This window comes from Diabrotica virgifera, chromosome 3 (genome assembly GCF_917563875.1).
Source record: "Diabrotica virgifera virgifera chromosome 3, PGI_DIABVI_V3a".
Lineage (NCBI taxonomy): Eukaryota > Metazoa > Arthropoda > Insecta > Coleoptera > Chrysomelidae > Diabrotica > Diabrotica virgifera.
Window position 1 is genome coordinate 63,113,460 of NC_065445.1, and position 15,711 is coordinate 63,129,170.

A 15,711-nucleotide genomic window follows, 5' to 3' on the forward strand; every position below is an offset into this window, starting at 1 on the left:
AATCTCATTTATGATACAGGAAAATGACCAAGACTGGCTAGGTTAGAATCAATATTAATCCCAGTACTGAAAAAGCCAAACCCACAATACTACCACGAATTCGGTGCGATAAGTCTTATGAGTCACGAGTCACGCAGTAAAGGTCTTATTAAAAATCGTACATAACTGAATCTATAAAAAGTGCGAAACAATCATCGGAGACGATCAGTTTGGATTCAGAGACGGTATGGGAACGAGAAAAGCCCTATTAGTTCTATCCCAAAAATTATACGACCAACAGAAAGACATATTTTTATGCTTCATAGACTTCGAAAAAGCATTTGATAGAGTAACACACGATCTACTATTACAGCGATTGCAAGAAGTCGATGTATATGGGAAAGACATCAAACTACTAAAAAACTTATACTGGAACTAAAACGACAGAATAAGATCGAAGTTTCTACGTCCGTAGAAGTAGAAAATGATATAATAACCTTAAAAATAAAAAACTGGAGAAAAAAAGCACGAAACAGATCAGAGTGGAGAAGAATCCTGGAACAGGCCAAGACCCAGAAAGGGCTGTCGAGCCAGTTATGATGATGATGAGAAGTAGAAATTATGAGGGGAGTTAGACAAGGATGTGTTTTGTCACCTCTGCTATTTAAATTTTATTCCGAATTTCTATTTAAAGAGGCACTGGAGGAGGAGGCACTGGTGCTGATTGCGGATTCCGACTTAGGTCTACAACCAGTCATCGACCGGACCAACTCGATCTATGAGCAATTCGACAGGAAAATATGTAACGTCCTGATCATAGCAAGACCAGGGCATTAAGCAACACCACACTGCTGGGAGAAACGAGGGGAGGAATTCCTCGAATATCCCTTAGGATATTCAAAAGAAAATCGTCCACCGTTCCATCCATCAGAATGGTGCTCTGCCCGACTGCTCAGCCCTGGGTTCGTTCCCTGTTCAATTTTTCTTTACACCCATCCCAGAAAGGTACAGAAAATAAAAAGTCTACCAAATCATGCTAAATACACTATATTTATTGAAATAAAAAAATAACAAAAATCATTATATTATTAGGTACAGGCAACAAAACTAATTTTCTTAAACTGTGATAGAGACCCTGCTGGTTACCGGTATAAAAATTATTAAGATAAAAAAAGTACTCAGCTTTAAATCTTAATGTCACACAGTTCTCAAGGGAGGTCTCCAATCTCTGCAGAACTTGTTGCTGTCGGTGTAGTTATGGGAAGTCTAGTGTATAACTCATTCTTCTGATGCATCAGGATACTGTGGGCGGTTGCGAGCTAGTTCTGCTCTCTGCTCTCGAAGGTAGTGTGGGCTACAGTTTTCTTTCCCAGGTAGTATTTGACTATAGCTTTCTTCCCGAGGACCGAGGTAGGGGCTAGAAAAATTCATACAAAGATCAGTTTTCTCCCAAAAGAAAAGCCCGATCAGAAATAAAGCTGAATATCCAAAGAAAAACGGTCTCAACAAAATCTCTGATCACAGCGTGGCATTATAAAAAATAAATAGAAACAGAAAGAATTCTATCAATAAAATTTTATAACTATGTACAAGAAATAAAGTAATATATTATATACCTACCAAAGAAAAAGAAATAAAATTAGAAAAGTTTTTAAGCTTTATTTCAAGGAAGAAAGTAGGTATTTGCGTGCAAAAGAAATCAGTAAAAAAACTGAGGCTTAAACTAGATATAATCAAATTTACCCGTATGTCTAACGGCCTAAACACAAACACAATAATGTATGCCGATATTGTTGTTCATTTACGTGGTAATTGAGAAAGAGCGAGTACAAATTTGTATCGGCTTAAATACCTTAGAAGAATTGAACAAAATTTGACGATAGTAGGGTCGCTTGTAGAAATATACAGGGTGGTCCTTAAGTAATTGTACAAAAAGAAACAGTAGATTCTACACTCTAAAATATTACGATTTAACCCAACTTACTTTAATAAAATGTTGATATTAAGAAAGATACAGGGTGGTAAAGTTAAACTTTTTTTTTTATTTATTATTGAATATTTCCTGACATGTATGAGATAACAACATGAAACTTGGTATGTGGGGGTTTTTGGGTCGAGAAAACTAAATTCCTTACCAAAAATTATGTACTGCCCAGAGGGCGCCACATACTCCTTTCAGCACTCATTTATTACGTTCAATTTTTTTATCCCCCACTCTGTATAATTTTGACATTAAAACTTTTATTCTCCTATTAGTTTTACTTAAAAAAGGTATACTTCCTTCATCTCCCTAAACTCGACCGTTTTCGAGATAAACGCATTTTAAATCTGCGATACACTATCATTTTTAGTAATATCATTGTAGTTACACCCGAAAAATAACTTTTTTTTTTGTTCTGATTCTGGCCTTGGTTAAAAAAAAATAACTTAAAACCATAAAATTATCCAAAAATGTATCGCAAATTTCTTCAAATGGAATGTGCGATGCAATGACATAAATTTGAGAACTGGCACAATTATTATGGTTTTAAGTTATTTTTCGGGTGTAACTACAATGATATTATGCTAAAAATGATGGTGTATCGCAGATTTAAAATGCGTTTATCTCGAAAACGGTTGAGTTTAGGGAGATGAAAGAAGTATACCTTTTGTAACTAAAACTAATTTGAGAATAAACATTTTAATGTCAAAATTATACAGAGTGAGGGATAAAAAAAAATTGAAGGTAATAAATGAGTGCTGAAAGGCGTATGTGGCGCCCTCTGAGCAATAAATAATTTTTGGTACAGCATTTAGTTTTCTCTACCCAAAAAAACCCCCACATACCAAATTTCATGTTGTTATCTCATACCTGTCAGGAAATATTCAATAATAAATAAAAAAAAGTTTAACTTTACCACCCTGTATCTTTCTTAATATCAACATTTTATTAAAGTAAGTTGGGTTAAATCGTAATATTTTAGAGTGTAGAATCTACTGTTTCTTTTTGTACAATTACTTAAGGACCACCCATAGTACGAGGGACAAATACCAAGCGGAGCTTGGTGTAGCGTTCAATCGGTTGATTGAAACTTTACAAATAAACATTAAGGGCCGGTTGTTCGAACGCTAATCAACCTAGCCTAATCCTAGTCTTCTATTTCCCTCGATCTTTCCTTTCACTGTTATTTAAGCTTCTTGATACTTATTGTTTTTCCGTATGTGGCCTAGGTATGATGTTTTTCTAACTTTCACTGTGTTGAAATGTTCTCGTTCTTTACCTATTCTATGCAGCACTTCCTCGTTTGAGGTATGCACCGTTTATGAAATTTTGAGGATTCTTCCGTAGATCCACATTTCAAAGGACTCCAATTTATTAACGGTTGCTGTTTTAAGGGTCCACATTTCAACTGCATAGAGAAGAGTCGACCAGAAGAATAAATTTATTGACCTCTTCTAAAATGTGCCCGTTCATTGTGGAAGGTTGAACTTATTTCTGGTTTTTTCGGATTGACATCACTTTGGTTTTCTTAGGGCCGGTTGTTCGAACGCTAATCAGAAATGATCACTATCAAATATTTAATTACTGTCACAACTGTCAATGTCAACTTTGGTTGGGTTGCTGAAAACATAATTGATTGTAATTATGAGATTAGTTAATCAATTAACATAACAATTATTAACATAATTGATTAACTAATTTCATAATTGTAATCAATAATTATGTTTCAAGCAACCCAATCAAAGTTGACATTGACAGTTGTGACAGTAATTAAATATTTGATAATGATCATTTCTGATTAGCGTTCGAACAACCGGCCCTAAGAAAACCAAAGTGATGTCAATCCGAAAAAACCAGAAATAAGTTCAACCCTCCACAATGAACGGGCACATTTTAGAAGAGGTCAATAAGTTTATTCTTCTGGTCGACTCTTCTCTATGCAGTTGAAATGTGGACCCTTAAAACAGCAACCGTTAATAAATTGGAGTCCTTTGAAATGTGGATCTACGGAAGAATCCTCAAAATTTCATAAACGGTGCATACCTCAAACGAGGAAGTGCTGCATAGAATAGGTAAAGAACGAGAACATTTCAACACAGTGAAAGTTAGAAAAACATCATACCTAGGCCACATACGGAAAAACAATAAGTATCAATAAGCTTAAATAACAGTGAAAGGAAAGATCGAGGGAAATAGAAGACTAGGAAGGAAAAGACTATCGTGGCTAAGAAACATCCGACAATAATGGACAGGGCTAAATTTTGAACACCTAATAAGAACAGCTGAAGACAGACAATAGTTTGCAATTATTGTAGTAGCCAACATCCAGTGAGGAGAGGGCACTTTAAGAAGAAGAAGAAGAAGAAGAAGAAGAAGGTGTGTAGTACGTTAAGTACCGTGATCCGTATAGTAATTAGTAAAATAAAATATTAACAGCCCACAGAAAACGTATCGGCTTTTAAATTAACAAATATGTTTCGAATGTTAATGATTTCAATAATTAAAAATGATTGATCATTAACGAGGTGGAATATAAAATTCATACCTAATTAAAAAGCGGTGTGAAGCTGAAAGAAGTATTTCATAATTCGTGATTTATTTCCAACTATTTTAGATTACAAATTTTTCGCTTGTTTTTAACTACATATTATCTCAGTTGGAAACGAATATTGTTATTCCAGATGGGTACCAGCTGAATTAATCAAATGCATTGATGATGAAACCCTGCAAAAACTCCTAAATCTATATTAACAGAATCTACATTAAGTTTTTTACTCCTAACTAGTCCTAACAATCCCAAGTCTTCCTTTACCGATTTCGTCCGTTTTCTTCGTAGTCGTCCTCTTTTCCTGTTTGTGTCATCTTCAGTATTAATTAATTCTTTGGGGCCCCTTCCTTCCAGCATTCCCCCGCATTCAAGCTACGCATCCGAGCCATCTTAGTATTTGAACTTTCGCAATGTTAGAAATTCTTTGTGGTCCATACATTTGCATTATTTGATTATATTTGTTCTTCTTCTCCAGATATGCCCATCTTTTATACCTTCATATATTCTTCTCGAAAGGGATCTTAAAACAAGCTATTGAGGGTGAAACAGCTGGAATAAAGGTAAATGGAATTTCCATTAACAACTTTAGATATGCAGATGACACTGTCATGTTAGCCAAAAATATTGGGGATCTTCAAAGGCTGGTAACTAGAATAGCGGGGTTTGGACAAGAATACGGTCTAAAAATGAATGTCAAGAAGACAAAGTTTATGAGGATATCGAAATCTCAAAGAAATAACGAGAATCTCTTCATAAACGGATCCAATGTCGAACGAGTCGACCAACAAGCATATCTTGGAACAATGATCAACTCCACAGGTGATTACTTCCAGGAAATCAAAATCAGAATAGAAAAGGCTAGAGCAAATTTTAACAAAATGAGAAGTGCTCTGCACAAGAGATTCGAAGTTGGAGCTAAGAGTTAGGTTGGCTAGGTGCTACGTTTTCTCGACTTTGTTTTATGAAATAGAAACTTGGACCTTGAATGCGGCATCAACGAAAAAACTAGAATCATTCGAGCTCACAGAAGAATTCTGAAAATATCGTGGACAGAACACGTCACAAACAAAGAGGTTCTGAGAAAGGTGAATAAAGAAATGGAAATCTTAAATACCATCAAAACAAGAAAATTAGGATATCTCCTATTACACGTGGAGAGACATATTACACGTGGAGAGAGATCCAACTTGCTCCAAGTGATTATGCAGGGAAAGATTCAAGGAAAAAGAAGCATAGGGAGATGCAGAATATTGTGGCTGCGCAACCTGAGAGAATGATCCGGATGTACATTAAATGAACTTTTCAGAGCAGCCCTCTCTAAAATCCGAATAGATATGATGATTGCCGACCTTCTTCACGTGATAACACTTAAAGAAGAAGATATTCTTCTAAGTACCTTCCGCTCCCATCCATCAAGCTTCAGTTCTATGGTTTTGCTTAAGATCCAGGTCTCGCTAGCATAAAACAGCGTTGGTCGGATATCTGTTGTATACATATATTCTTCTTTATGCTCATCTGGATATTGTCTTTGATTTCAGCATTTTATTTAGACATCCAGCACTTTTACTACCTTTAGCCTTTCTTTTTTCGATTTCTTGAGTGTCTTCATTCCTATTTGTTAACGTTACTCCCAAATAATCGAACTGTCCAACTATCTCAAAGTTATATTCTTTGTCTGGGGCAGATACCTTCCAAAACTGTCCTAACTGTTCATTATTCCCCCTCATCTCCATATACTTTGTCTTTTCTTCATTTCCTTCCAGCCCGTACTCACTCGTTTTTCTCTCGAGTCTTTTAAAAATTTCTCTTAATTCTGTTGATCTTTTTGTTTTGATATGTTTTCATTAGTAGGACCAGGACGGCCGCGTATGCTACGCATGCGCGACATGCGTATATTCGCTGGGTGCAAGTACTTGGAGGGGATTGGAGAAACGATCGTGCGCGTATAGCGGACAAATCTTGCAACTTTCTTAACATATATTTCTTAAATAATTCATATTGTTAATTGAAATTGTCAAATTGACGTATATTTTATAGCTACTGTCATTGAAGAAAATGGAATTTCGCAAATGATGTGTTATAAATTGTAAAAATTATATGTTGCTCCACAATATTAATATGATAAATATGCAATTATTAAAGTGAATTTAATCAATGGTATATTTTATAGCTACTGTCATTGAAGAAAATGGAATTTCGCAAATGATGTGTTATAAATTGTAAAAATTATATGTTGCTCCACAATATTAATATGATAAATATGCAATTATTAAAGTGAATTTAATCAATGGTATTTTGCTTGTAGTACAATGTTTACCTTTTAATAACATAACCTCAATCTTACTTTTTCTTCTTATTCTTTTTTTGGCTATGGCCAGAATTATCCAATAACCAGGACTAATATAATTCGCCAATATAATTATTAAAACTGCTAAAAATGTTGCTGACCTATGAAACCAGGTATCGCTCTTCCGATTTTGCTCGCTCCCAATAGTTATTGGAAGTATGATACTGCTTATCAATCTCACCTTTGTTTTCATTGCTAATTGCTTCTTCTTTCTGTGAGTTCTCTTGTTGCAGCTGTGGCCATTGCTGTTTTCAGGAAGGTGGCGTTAACATGTGATATGAACAAAGCGACGCCGCAATAGACGCTTGACTGGTTCCTGGTATTTTTTCTACATTCTCTTTAAATAATTACAGGATATTGAATTTTACTTAATAGCATGTAATAAGGATATTTTAAAGATATTACTTTTGCGAATCCGTTATCCTAGTTTTATAATGTAGGTAATGTTTACAAATATTCAGGTTTACCATAAAAATAACGTTAAATGGATATACGTGTTCCCCAGATAATTGTTTATTTCTTTATTTAATGAACCGCAAACGGGTTTTGTTTGTACTAATAAACTATAATTATCTTGTATGACATGAATGAGGTATATGAATTTTTAGGTTTTTATTACTTTTTTTAAACATTGTATATGCAGATAACTGTAAAAAATATATAAGAGCTTTAATTAAATATAAAATACAAGATAATGAAGTTAGGAAGTAAAGAAGGAAAGAAAACGAGGTAACTAGTATAGAAGAGAAAGTTGTGAAAATCTTCGAAATTCTTCAAAAAGAGAATGAATGGCACTTAGACTGCCACAATAGTGAAAAAAGTTCTTTCCAGCCGCAAATATTTTTATCCTATATATTTACATACTAGCGAGAATCAATAATTGATTCAACAATTATTGTTAACTCTTGAGGCTATAGGATCAAATTGCCAGTGCATCAGGGCATACTTCTCATGGCAGTCAACCTGCTAATACTTTAAAAACATGGTAAAAAATCATATTTTAATGAAATCCTTCCCTAAAAATTCAAATCTCGATATTAGCGTTAATAATATTATTCCCTCCACCCATTGTCAGGGTGTGGCGACATTTAAATATTGTTAGTCTTTCTACTTTGTCCATTGGCTGAAATCATGTGCCAAATGGACGGCTGCATGTACGAATATTTCCACTATTTAGAGTCATCATTTGGTCTGCCCATCGTGTTGGAGATCTTCCTGTTGGTCGTCAGCCTTCTATTATTTCTTCTATCGCCAATAAATATTCCGGTGGGGTGTGTTGACGTAATTGATTAAAAATAAGTGTAACAACGAACAGTAATATATTTATTTATTTTGGGGAAACAAGCGTGGTGTTTTGCTTATATCTCGAAAGGGTATTGTTAGCGAGAGCGATGGTGTGTCTGAATCGTTCGCATGCTGTGTAGAGACTGACTTGCCGGACCAACAACTATTATGTCAACTGGTTTGCGGTTTTGCGATAATGGCCAGAAGGGCCATAAATTACTGCATGTGCCTTTTAAAAGATGAGAACCTTTTTGTATTTTAAGAAGTTGACATGAAGAATGTGGCAATCTGGCATCGTAATCAATTAGTGTTTCCTTGAAAAAAACATTAATTTTATACAATCTGTTTAGGGATACCTTTTCGTTTCTCGAAATCAACGGCCCTTGTTGGCATATGGTTTGTGTATTACATGTGAATTTTAAATGACTAATGTTGTTTCGTTTTGAGAAAAGTTATTAAAAATTAAGAAAATAAAATTAGCAAAAATAGTAATTAAAGCGTATCGCTATAGTAGGTACCATAGCCTCCGTTCTTCTGGCTATGTGACCGAAGTACTTTAGGTATGTTCGGTATTTTATATGAAGGTCTTCCAGAATTGACAGATGGGTTCTGTCCAGGACACGCTTAGAATTCTTCTGTAGACTCACATTTCGACGGCTTCGATCTTACCTCTATCGATTTTTTTGAGAGTATATATTTGTAGTGTACGCTTGATTTCTGAGGAACTTATTTAATCGAACGCATTTGTGTTATCTACGAAACAAAGAAGCATTGGTATATGTTCCGTCTCCTTATAGTTCAGTTAATTTTAGTTTTGTCGATTTTATTTTACGATGTAAATTCATATCAGACCATTCTTAAAGTTTGGGTAAATTATTTTCCAGAAATCTCTTAAAAGATTAAAATACATTCATTCTTACCCATATGTCTGGGTAACATTTATCATAATCCTCTTTAGAAAGTAGGAATTTTTAAAGTTGTGCGAGTGAAGCGATATTGTCAGCTTCTGAGAAGGATAGTGATGACGATTAGTTAATTACGTTTTTTCCAAAGTGAAATTTTGTAGGACAGATATAGACATTTTTTGTTTTCCCCACCACCAGGGGATTTCTGGTCGAGAGCCGTTTTGTAATTTTAGTAGTATTCAGTAGCGAGCGAAAATTAGCCCTGTTAACACGTATAGCAATCATAAAGAGTTCTATCGAAAAGTGTCGTCGCATATTATTTTAATTTGCTAAAGTAATATTTTATAGCAACTTATACTCACGGTAAACTAATCGTGGGTCAAACAGTATATATTATGTTTCTTCGCTTTTAGGCGAAGTACAAAAGGAAACAAACCATGAAACTTAAGATGATCTGATAACAATAGAAATACCTATCCGCAGAGCAAGAAATAGAGAAAGAAATAAAGAGCATGAAAAAAAGGATACAAAAGGAAACAAACCATGAAACTTAAGATGATCTGATAACAATAGAAATACCTATCCGCAGAGCAATAAATAGAGAAAGAAATAAAGAGCATGAAAAATACCAAAAGCCCAGGAATAACAGAAAGATCGGCCGAAATTATAAAATCAAGAGGGAAAGGACTACAAAAAGAGATATATGACCTGATAAAAATAATATGGGAAGTAGAAAAAATACCAGAAGAGGATTATGCCCTATACATAAAAAGGTAATAGAATGCTATGCGAAAACTATAGAGGCATATAAAACCAGAAACAATTTACGAGATCTTGGCACAAAGAATAAGAAAAAGGCTAAATTAATATTCGGAAAAATATTGGGAGAAAACCAGGCAGATTTTAGAAACAACAGATTAACGACGGACCAAATATTTGCCTTAAAAGAAATACAGACTACCTGCTACGAACATAAAAGTACAGCAAATGTACGAATTGATGAAAGAATTGGGGATACCAAATAAAATTGTCAGTATTGTAAAGATGGCAATGGAAAACACAACAAACGAATTAGCATGGAAAGGGTATGCATCCAAAAAGTTTACCAGGAAGGAGTACGACGTCATTACGAAGTGAAACCAAGGAAGGTTTACGACAAGGAGAATCACTATCAACAACTTCATTCAATCTGACATTTGATTTGACAGGAAACGATATTTAAAAACGGCCACCAATGCATAGCATTTGTAGATGATCTGACACTATTAGCGACCAGCAAGAAAGAACAACAAAAGTTAATTGAAAACTTAATAACAGAAGCCAAAAAATTGAGACCTCCAAGAAAAACCAATAAAGAATTGGAGAACTATATAAAGAGCCAACGATCACAACGACGATCAAAGCCCAGCATCGAGAGAATGGGAAGTAAAAGAATGCCAAAAATGGTAGGTACTCTCCCAAAGACCAATACAAAAGAGAAGGAAAGACAGGCCAAAAAAAAGATGGAAGAACAGTGTGTACGAAGACCTCAAGAAAAGTAACATTGAGAGATGGAAAGAACTAGCATTGGTCAGAAGGAGATGAATGAAGGAGTGTATAAATAGACTGAATTGTAAATAAATAAAATTTATAAGACTAAAATAAAATGTCATCAGAAATGTAAACATTTTAGCCCTAGGCCTACAAGGCCTGTTGAACTTAATAAATAGATACAATCAATATTCTGAGAACTCATTTAAGTATCTCTTTATCTATTTATGTAGCGTATCAAATTTAGCGATAAAAGCAGAAAACCATAAAGGAAAACAAGAGCAGGCAATTTTAGATTTATGGAGGAACGTTTAAAATGCATGAATAACTAACGTTACTAACAAGGAAATTAGTAACATTAAACCAAGAATGATAGCTCGGGGCAGGAAATCGTCACAACCAATCCGTTAATTCGCAAAAGTGTAAACTTATTGAACTGTATAAATCGGAAAATACAGAGGAAACCTGCCTTAAATAGCATACCTTGCAGAAAGCTTTAAATATTTCTCTGAAAACATCAATTTAACGAGCTCTTTTGTTATAAGTACCGCTTCGTACTTAATACAATAAGTATGTACTTTTAATTTTTGCGTTTTAACATAATGACTAATACTAAACTTTTCTTAAACAATTGAAAACAATTTAAAGTGAGCATATCATTTTTGCATATATCAGGGGAAAATGACATAATAAGTAGATATATGGATTTTTACAGAAAAGTAAAAAAGTTTATTTGTTAAACCAATAACAAAGTTCTGAAACTGCTTTCCTGCGGAATGTCTAAGTATTATGTTTATGTATTGAACCACAATTATTGGTGCAAAAACCGCATTTATAAAAATCCCAGTTAATGCAACAATGTCTACATGGGAGAGACTGCAAGACAAGATGTGTTAGGGTAAACGAATATGAAACATAGGGGAGACCGGGGCAGAACGGGATACTTAGAAATATAACATCATAGAAAGAAAACTGAACTGTGTATTTAAAAATAACAAAGTTAGACAGGTATCACTTGCTATTAAACTTAATATAACTTACTTTATTTATAATCCAAATTGCTTAGTTATTTGGTTATAAAGAACTTAACTATCAGTCCAAAATTCCCATTTTGCCCCGGTTACGGGACAAAATGGGAAATGCTGTGTGGCAAAATGGGAATGTATTTTAGTCAGGCTGGCAGAGTTCATAAGTATGAGCACTATGGTCTTCATCATTCACACCTGCGCAGGAATTATGAGCCCATCTACGGCAGACACTACACACTACCCATCCTTCAGTTGACTGCAAATATAAGTATCCACAGTAGATGCAACCACAATATTCATCATCTTCTGATGAGTCAGTGTCCATCTCGTTTTCTTCTTTAGTTTTCTTTGATTTTTTTATTAGTTTCAGTTTTAGTCAGATTCTTCTTACAAAGTTTAAATGCTGTAAAGTAGTGGCAATATAGGAGAGCGGGGCAAGATGGTATAATATCCCGTCTTGCCCCGACCGCTTTGCCCCAACAGACATCATTTCAAATAAACTTAGTAATTTCTAACGTAAAAGATATACAACGGTTCACAGCACGTAATATTAAAATTCGGTAACATATCTATCATATTTGAATGAAAAACGTGATAAAACTTTATTCGCGGTGTGCAAGTACTTGGAGGGGATACGAGAAACGATTGTGCGCGAATAGCGGAGAAATCTTGCACCTTTCTTAAATAATTCATATTGTCAATTGAAATTGTCAAATTAACGCATATTTCATACCTACTGTAATTGAAGAAGAAAAATTATATGTTGCTCACAATATTGATATGATATTATGCAATTATTATATAAAAGTATATTTAATTAATTGTATTTTGCTTGCAGTACTTCATTTTTTACTGGAAATTAAACGTACTAAGAACGGAAATTAAAATCATTAAATAATAAATTTGAAATTAAACGTGAATCTATTTTAAAAACAAGGTGTTATACTACATAATTTTACGCCCAAACAAAATGTCACAGTTAACTATTACAGACAATCAATTTGTCAAAAAATTCAACGGAAATGATGGGACAATAGACAATAGAGAGATGAACCGTTAAAAGTGGGCGTCAAGAAACACTGTTACTATTTTTTTATTGAATATTTACGAGAAACAATATGCAGAATAATGTTTGTAGTTTCCATTGTGTACCTACTAAAATAGTAGAAAAATTGATTGAAAATCCCTTATAAAAGGTATATACAGTGCGCTGGAATAAGTAGTGTTATCCCTCCCTATTAACTTATTTATTTTTAGCACATAAGCAAAACTCTCGACAGGTCGATTTTTAAAACAATCATAGTATATTCTGGCATCAATGTTTCGAACTTTACGTGATCCCTCTTCAGGTGACAGGCATAACTTTGATTTTTTTAAATGGGAAAGTACATCATGTGACACCTCATTTAAAAGCTTTTGAGATACTGATTACAAAAATGTATAATACTTAAATCCTTCTTCATTTCATAAAAATTTCGGTCGAATTATTTTTAAAAGCATTCATTTTTTGCTGATCCTGAGAAAACTATTAAGTATTTTTGAAAAATTTAAACGTAGAATGAAAGATTTTATTATTACCGAGTGTTTAAAGTCCCTGACAACTTCTTTAATGATTACTTTAATAAGTTACACGGGTGAAAAAAGAGACAATTGATTGTGATTTTTAATTTAAAATGTATCATTAAAAAAAAAACTTTCTGTTTATGCTAAGGAACTTTTAGCCCTCGGTAATAATGTAATCTTTCATTCTGCGTTTAAATTTTTCAAAAATACTTATTAGTTTTCTCGGGATCCGCAAAAAATGAATGCATTTAATAATAATTCGACCGAAATTTTGAGCTTACGCTCTCAAGAAGGATTTAAGTATTATACATTTTTGCTGTCACTATCTCAAAAGCTTTTAAATGAGGTGTCACATGATGTAGTTTCCCATTTAAAAAAAATCAAAGTTATGCCTCTCACCTGGAGAGGGATCACGTAAAGTTCGAAACATTGATGCCAGAATATACTACGATTGTTTTAAAAATCGACCTGTCTGAGCGTTTTGCTTATGTGCTAAAAATAAATAAGTTAATAGGGAGGGGTAACACTTATTCCAGCGCACTGTATGTATATTTATTAAAATCCGTTAAATAGCTACATCAAAATCACAGAAGGTTTAATTCAAAATTGGATACCTATACTTACAGGTTAATCACATACTGAGCCACCAAAAATACACTGGTAAAAAAACCCTTTAGATGTTTTCAAAATGTTATGTTAAATTTAACATATTTAAAGGGTTTTTACCCATGTATTTTTGGTGGCTAAGCATGTGATTAACATGTAAGTATAGTCAACTTTGCATTTAACCTTAGTCAACATTTCAATTTTAAGGGTTGTATTCATTAAAATGGTTATACATACTTATTTTAGGTATCGGCACTGATGATGATTTTTATACCGAATACCATCTGTGATTTTGATGTAGCCTTTTTCGAGATTTTAATAAATATACAGTCGGAAAATTTAAAGAATACCCATGAACGATCACATCAATCACTTATTTTGTATTTGCTGTCTTTTTCTATAAATAGCAAACGTTTGTTATAGAAAAAGACAGCAAATACAAAATAAGTGATTGATGTGATCGTTCATGGGTATTCTTTCATTTTTCCGACTGCATATCTTTTAGAAAGGATTTTCAATATGTAATTGTATACAGCCAGCAACAGGAAAATAGTAGATTTACGAAAAGTGCACTTATTCCAGCGCACTGTATGTATATTTATTAAAATCCGTTAAATGGCTACATCAAAATCACAGAAGGTTTAATTCAAAATTGGATACCTATACTTACAGGTTAATCACATGCTGAGCCACCAAAAATACATTGGTAAAAACACCCGTTAAATGTTTTCAAAATATTATGTTAAATTTAACATATTTATTAAGGGTTTTTACCCATGTATTTTTGGTGTGTAAGCATGTGATTAACATGTAAGTATAGTCAACTTTGCATTTAACCTTAATTAACATTTCAATTTTAAGGGTCGTATTCATTAAAGTAGTTATACATACTTATTTTAGGTATCGGCACTGATGATGATTTTTATACCGAAAGAAAACCATCTTTGATTTTGATGTAGCCTTTTTCGGGATTTTAATAAATATACAGTCGGAAAAATGAAAGAATACCCATGAACGATCACATCAATCAATTATTTTGTTTTTGCTGTCTTTTACTATAAATAGCAAACGTTTGTTATAGAAAAAGACAGCAAATACAAACTAAGTGATTGATGTGATCGTTCATGGGCTTTTCATTCACAGTCATTTGTTTCGAGCTTCTGTCATGTGTCACATAATATTAATATATCTACGTCGTACGTTATTGCTATCAGTGGCGGCTCGTGGCTTTAGGGACAGGGTCGGCAAGGCTTTGTCTCCAAAGGCTTCAATTTCATAGGAGATCTTTGGTTTTTGTTTTTTTTTATTTTTTTTTGTTTTTTTTTGTTTTTGAAGTTATACTTCTTTAGGCGCGATTTCATCGAGGGTGAAATTTGATTAATCTGCGCGCATGCGCACACCAACAGTATGGTATTAGTCGTTATACGGGCTCTGATTGGGTGTTGAAATTATCTGTCAGTAATTGTTCAATATGGAGGTTATCGGTAAACAAAAATATTGTAAATATTAGTTTTTAATGTTGTGAGGACAGAAATAAAATCAAATTTATAATTATAGTGACTTTTTAAATAGTTTTGAAAAGCCGCAGGTACGTAATTCTAAATGTTTCAGTTGTATTCCAATAAAAAATTATCTTCATACCTATCTATTTGGAAAATGTAAAAAAAATAATATAGTTAGTAGGCAATACTTTAATTTACATAATCTGATTACGAACAAACTTTCTACAAATCTTCATCTAATATATCGTTTTCTTACTCTATATTTTGTCATATGAATAAACAGTTGACAAAACATTTGTCAATTTGATTAAATTCATATAAATAAACAAAATGTCAAAAAGTTTATGGTGTAAACGTTTAGTTTGTGTATATTCCCACATGACGTATACGCGAATGTGGTGCAGTGGGAAATTGCTTCGACTTTCGTACGGCGCGATA

The 15,711-nt window shown here is 33.4% G+C and overlaps 2 protein-coding genes across 2 annotated transcripts in view; one reads left to right on the forward strand and one right to left on the reverse strand.

Annotated features, from left to right (window-relative positions):
• LOC114336230 (suppressor APC domain-containing protein 2) overlaps positions 1-15,711 on the forward strand; it is a 103,128-nt gene that overhangs the window by 58,960 nt on the left and 28,457 nt on the right. The gene's annotated exons all lie outside the window — the stretch shown is intronic.
• Positions 1,010-15,711, reverse strand: part of LOC114336226 (probable palmitoyltransferase ZDHHC24) — a 51,438-nt gene continuing 36,736 nt past the window's right edge. Inside the window, exon 2 of the mRNA XM_050645116.1 lies at positions 1,010-1,396. The gene's annotated coding sequence lies outside the window, so the exon portion shown is untranslated. The remainder of the gene's footprint in view (positions 1,397-15,711) is intronic.